The following is a 6,637-nucleotide window of genomic DNA, read 5'->3' as shown; positions in this document are numbered from 1 at the left end:
TCACAAAATCCATCGCTTCTTCGGGCTCGGAGAAGTAGTGGTGTTGACCCTGGTGCATGACCCATAGACGAGCTGGGAACAGCAGACCAAACTTCACGTGCTTCTTGAACAGCACCTCCTTGACATTCTTAAAGGCTGCTCACCGCCGAGCCACCTCCTGGCTTAGGTCCTGATAAATGCGGAGAACACTGTTATTCCACGTGCTGCTCCTGGCGCTCTTTGCCCACTGCAGCACCCCCTCCTTGTCCACGAACCTGTGGAACCTAATCACCATCGGGCGGGGGGGGGTCCGCCCGGCCGCCCCTGCCTTGCCTGCACTCTGTGTGCCCCCTCCAGCTCCAGCGGTCGCGGAAAGGCTTCGGCCCCCATCAGCTGCTTCAGCAGGTCTGCTACAAACGCTGCAGCATCAGCTCCCTCAGGGAGGCCGACCATCCTCAGATTATTCCTGCGGACTCTATTCTCCAGCTCCTCCACTCTGTCCAGCAGTCTTCTCTGCCGCTCTTTCAGGCCGTCAACTTCTAGCGCTGCAACCGTCTGCACATCCGCCTGCTCCTCCACCTCCTCTCCCAGCTCCTTAACTTTAACATCCTGGGCGTCCAGCCTCTGGTTCAGCTGATCCACCGCTTTCTGGATTGGATCCAAGCTGTCCCGCTTCAGCGCTTCAAAACTGGACTTCATTACCTGGAGCATGTTATCCAGCGCCTGCTGGATTGCTGAGTCCGGGGTCCGTGTGTCCGCCATCTTAGGTCCCAGGTAATTTTCTTCGCGTCCTTGTCTCTGTCCCTTTTTCTCCTTCTTTTTCTGCCTTCTGGAATTCCGCTGTTCCATGTGCCGCAGCCCGCTCCTCAGCGCCTTCGCTGCCGCCTTCCTTCACCCAGCTCCTTAAATTTTACCTTCTGGGCATCTGAAGTGGGTCCAAGTTGTCCTGCTTCAGCAACTCCAAAACTTCTTTTCTTCTCCTGGAGGAAGGAAGGTCCGTGGATCCGCCATCTTGTCAGTTTCAGGTCAGTTTCCTCCTTGCCTCCGTCTCTCTCTCTCTTTCTTCCCCTACCTGCTGGCCTCCCACGACTCCATCAGCTGCAGCCCGCTCTCCTGTTCACGGCAGCCTTTCTGCCGCCCCCGTGGTCCCGCTATCGTGGGGAATCAGCCCCAAAGCCCCGCCGGAGTGAGAGCCCACCGAATGTGCGGCTCACTCAAACATCGCCGCCACCGGAAGCCTATTAGGAATGATTTTGACTGAAATTTATATTATGTCACTGTGAAAACGAAGAGCTTTTGAAAAAAATCAGCTTTTGAGGATGACAAGATTGTCTGAATTTATTCCAAGATAATTTTTTTTATTGATTTCGAAGCGAGTCTGAAATGTCTCTGGTGCTGGCTGACTCCTCCCCTGCCCTAAGGGCTTTTCATACTGATGATGGGGGTGTTGGTTGAGTTGATTTGTTAATTAGGAGGGACTATGAGACACTCACCATTTGGGACTTTTTGTGAATGAAGAGAATCTCAACTCACTTCACCATCCTGGTCATTCTTTACCCTTTGACCCTTTTCACAATCTATAATTAACTCCTTGCTGCTCTTTGACACATTCTCAATGTAAAGAGCAGCTGGATTTGTTTATTCTCAGTGTCAGCTCGAGGTGATACCAGCACATTCACTATTGTGAAAGATCTTGTGGAACAAGTTCTGTGAGTTGGGGAATTTGAGATGATTAATAAAGATAATAGAGCATAATTTCCACATTGGCCATGAAAAAAATCTGTGTTTGTGACGGAGCAGAAAGCTCACATTTCAAATCCATCTACATTTTTCAGACTGGTGGAAAGAACAACAACAGTTAAAATCGTGTTGGAGAAAGTCGTCAATGAGACTGGGATTTGTAAAGTGCTCCTGACTTTGATTGAATTTGAGGAACTATATTCAAAACCTTCTGACTTTTGAAATTGCAATTGATTATGAAAGAATGTCTCCTGAAATCCCTCTATTCTGTCCCAATGACTGAGATATTAAATCAAACCACTCGTATTGAACCCTTTCAGGGTCACTAACTGTTGGGGAAGTCCTCCCCTTTTCACTTTCCCAATATAGTTAATTACTGACTAAATTCTAATCCAAATGAATAACACAAGGTGTTCAGAAAAGATAGGAAAGGAAGGAAAGGAGGAGGGACGGTGGTATTGGTTAGGGAGAACATTGCAGTTCTGGAGAAAGAGGATGTCTCGGGTGATCCGTGGGTTGCACGGTAACACAGTGGTTAGCACTGTTACTTCACAGCACCAGGGTCCCAGGTTTGATTCCCGGCTTGGGTTACTGTCTGGGTGGAGTCTGCATGTTCTCCCCATCTCTGCTTGGGTTTCCTCTGGTGATGTGTTAGGCAGGTTGGTTTGATGTGGTCTGCACTCGATGCAGTGATGCTACAAACAGACCTCTAACACTGGAGAAGATCCAACACGGTTTTATTGAACGATAGAACTATTATACATACTCAACTGTGGGTCAACACTATACTGAACTGACTGGAGACCTTGTTCTAGCCTGACCAGAATTACGAGCTACCGCATGGTGTTTGCACTGGCTAGCTCGTGGACTCTGACTGTCTCAGTGGCTGGGTCCAGAGAGAGCGGGAAACCTAGCGCCCTCTGGCTTTACAGTGGTAGTGTCCTGTCTGGTGATTGGCTGCACTGTGCTGTGTGCTTACTGGTCATCCTGTGTGTCAATCACTGCCTGTCTGCACCTCATTATATACGTGAGTATTCCACGAACCGCACGGGGAGATCGATCGGGTTGTCCCCGTGGGTCTCGTGGGGGTTACAACAGAGCCTTTTTCAATCGTTGGTAAATATAGTTCGTACATATAGAGCTCCATCTATAAACATACATAATACACAGAATGTAAACTGCCTGTTAAAACATGCTTTCCTCATGCTTTTAGAAAAACAAGCCCATATCAGAGAGGTCAGATCGCTGTGCCTGCCTCTTTCTGCAGGTTATGGGGATCATTGGCAAGAACATGGAGTGATCACAGAAAGCACAGGTACATGGAGCGAGGAAAAAGAGGACAAGGTGAAGATTGGGCCTCCAGCCAACGCTCTTTCATTTCCTCTTGATCATGGTGCCCTGGCCATTGCCTGTCTTGTCTACCCTGTGAACCCCACCTCCTGGAAAATCCCTCTGGACATCCAGGGCTCCGCAGTAACCTGTTTGAGAATATTGCTTCATTGCTGGTCTCATTACCAGCCCTTTTGTCTTGCACCATCATTTAAAATAAACATTTGTGTCTTCAGTATCTATCACAGATTTCCTTTGTAGTACTTCCACCTCCCTCCTCCCACGGCCTTCCCCACCTCTGACCCTGTGGTATGTCTAACCTTTTGCAGTTTGATAAAAGGTCATCAATCTGAAAAGCAAATTCTACCTCACTCCACAGATGCTGCCAGACCTGCTGAGTTTTTGTGTCATTCCCTCTTGTTACTTGAATGATTGTGTGTGATTACCTGGGGCTGCTGAGAGTGTGATTGTTCTTGATAAGAACATGTTCATTTTAGTTTAAGTTTGTGCCCTGAGAATGTCAGAGATTCAAATGAAACTTTCGTAATTTCTGAAAGTTTGGCTTCTTATATTTCAAGTTAGATATTTGGCCTGGATTTATTCGGGCTGAGGCTTGTATGAATGATAAAATGCAGAATCCTTTTAGAAAAGGGATAAAAAGCAGCTTTGGAGAATTGTGAAGTTAGTTTGAAAATGTTCCTCGTACTTTTTGTTTCTGTTGATTGAAGAGCAAGTCTGAAACAGCTGTCGTACTGATTGACTCCTCCGTCACCACAATGGCTTTTCACAGCACAGAACTAATTAACTCTTTATTTGCCATATTGCACTCCTCAGTTTATAGACATGGGAGTGGATTCTCCGGTCCCCCAGCCGTGTTTCTCGGTAGCGTGCCGATCGCGGAGGGCGCGATTCTCTCTTCCTGCCGCTTGTCCATAGGATTTCCCATTAAAGCCATCCCGCACAGCTGGAAAACCCACAGATGAGGGTGCACTTCCAGCAGGAAAACAGAATCCCAACAGCCGGAGGGTTTTAGCTCAGATTATATGTTTGTTTTTAAGAATCAACTTCAACAATGCCAGCACACTTATTACATTCCTGTGGGAGAAGTGTTGTGCCAGAAGAGAGTTTGAGCTGTTTGATCGAGATAATTGAGCATGAATTGCAGGCCCTGTCATGAAATAAATACTTTGGGCAGGATTTAACCACCGTGTTGTGACCGACGCGGATCTGGGCGCGCCTGGTAAATAGCAGGAAAGTCCAAAATCATGATTCACACCAGGCATGAACCAGTCTGTAATTCACCTGACCCGTACCCGATGGCGAATTTCAGATCTCGTCCAGGAATGGCGAGCATATCATAAACCTTCATCTGCATTCATTTCCCCCAATCCCTCCTTCATCCTCCCATCTCCCATTTTACTCCTTCCCCCAACCCCTCCCTCCCTCTCCCCCCACCTCCATTCCCCACCCCTCAATCACACAGCCTCCTCCCTGACCACTCTCTTCCGCCCTCCAAGGGTCTGTGTAACCTCACCCCAGGGTTTGCACTGTTGCCTTGCAGCGCCAGGGTCTCAGGTTCGATTCCCGGCTTGGGTTGGGTTGCTGTCTGTGTGGAGTCTGCACGTTCTCCCCGTGTCTGCGTGAGTTTCCTCCGGGTGCTCCGGTTTCCTCCCACAAGTCTGAATGACGTGCTTGTTATGTGAATTGGACATTCTGAATTCTCCCTCTGTGTACCCGAACAGGCGCCGGAATGTGGCGACGAGGGGATTTTCACAGTAACCTCATTGCACTCTTCATGTCAGCCTCCTTGTGATGATAATAATAATTAATGTTCAGACCCCCAGCTGTGGTTAACACAGACTCAGCGATCCCTGGGAACCACCATTCAAGACGCGGCTTTCCACTGCGGTTACCACTATAGCAGCGTTGGCTTCTTTCCAAGCATTGTTGGCACCATCTCCTGCGTCCTCCAGTGAATGTCGTTGCTCTGGCCTATCATCGGCATCAGCTCTGGGACAATCTTGTCCAGTAGCTTGGCATCTGACTGGGAACCAGCAGACCTCCGACTGCTGGCCCCCTTGGTTCCTACCTCCACCTGGTGATGGTGATCACGCCTAACAATGGACATGTGGTCGGTGAGAGGGAAGGATCATTTAGTCTGACCTGAACAATTCATTTGAGACGGATCATCTGGGTGAAGGGGCCGTGGATCCTCACCCCGTGGCACAGGCCAACCTCACTGTTGGTTACTGCTCACTCCTCGGACAGCCCCGTGATTTCCAGGGCCCGTTTCTCATCGGGGGTGAGGACACAGATCCCTGGCTATCCTCTCCTCCGGAGACAAAGAGTGGGCATTGTGAGTCGCATCTTCTTTTTAATATAAATTTAGTGAACCCAATTCATTGTTTCCAATTAAGGGGCAATTTAGCGTGGCCAATCCACCTACCCTGCACATCTTTGGGTTGTGGGGGCGAAACCCACGCAGACACGGGGAGAATGTGCAAACTCCACATAGAACATAGAACATAGAACAGTACAGCACAGAACAGGCCCTTCGGCCCTCAATGTTGCGCCGAGCCATGATCACCCTACTCAAACCCACGTAACCACCCTATACCCGTAACCCAACAACCCCCCCCTTAACCTTACTTTTATTAGGACACTACGGGCAATTTAGAATGGCCAATCCACCTAACTCGCACATCTTTGGACTGTGGGAGGAAACCGGAGCACCCGGAGGAAACCCACGCACACAGGGGGAGGACGTGCAGACTCCACACAGACAGTGACCCAGAGCCGGGATCGAACCTGGGATCTCGGAGCCGTGAGGCTGCAGGGTTAACCCACTGTGCCACTGTGCTGCCCGTGAGCCGCATGTTTGATGGGTCGGGGGGGGGTCTATAGCAGGTGACATGTGTGGGTACTGCACCTGGACATGAAAGGATTGTGCTGGTGGGTGCCAGGGCTTCTGAGGGACAAGCACGAAGATCGGATGTGAGAGGCTGCAAAGTGTCAGCCAGTGATTTGTGGAGAGGGGTGAAGGATTGGGGTTGGAATTTGAGGGGTGGCAGGTGGAACTGATGTCAGGAGAGGGGTAACTTCCCCCTGCAACTCGGTGGAGGTCGTTGGCCTCCCGGCATTGGATGGTGGTCCTCCTCCTGGTCATGCTGCCCGAACTGACAGCCGCTGCCACTGCCTCCCCAGCAGGATTGGTGGTCCTGCTGCTGGCCCTCCGACCCCCCCTCAGGGGAACAGGGTGCCCTGACTCACATCCAAAGCATCTGGCCAGGTCGGCATCCCCATAGTGAGCAGCAGGTCTGTGCACTGCCATGCTTGTGTGTTGACTGGGAGTGAATGGTGAGGAACATTTAAAAGCTGCCCACCCTCGTTAGCGGTGAGAAGCTGAGGCGCAGGTTCGGTAAATCAGACGGCGAGACAACCAGTAATGGCGAAAATCTTGTGGGGGCTCATCTTCGGCACTCAGTGCTGTTGAATACAGGCTGTGATCTCGCCAATAGTAACACCATCGAGTAACACCCTGCCAAACGTGTCCAAAATGACACTTCAAAATGTTTCCGTTCAATCACGC

This window comes from Scyliorhinus canicula, chromosome 13 (genome assembly GCF_902713615.1).
Source record: "Scyliorhinus canicula chromosome 13, sScyCan1.1, whole genome shotgun sequence".
In the NCBI taxonomy this organism is placed as follows: Eukaryota; Metazoa; Chordata; class Chondrichthyes; order Carcharhiniformes; family Scyliorhinidae; genus Scyliorhinus; species Scyliorhinus canicula.
The sequence above is the reverse complement of the archived record's forward strand: the minus strand, read 5'-3'. Positions refer to the sequence as shown.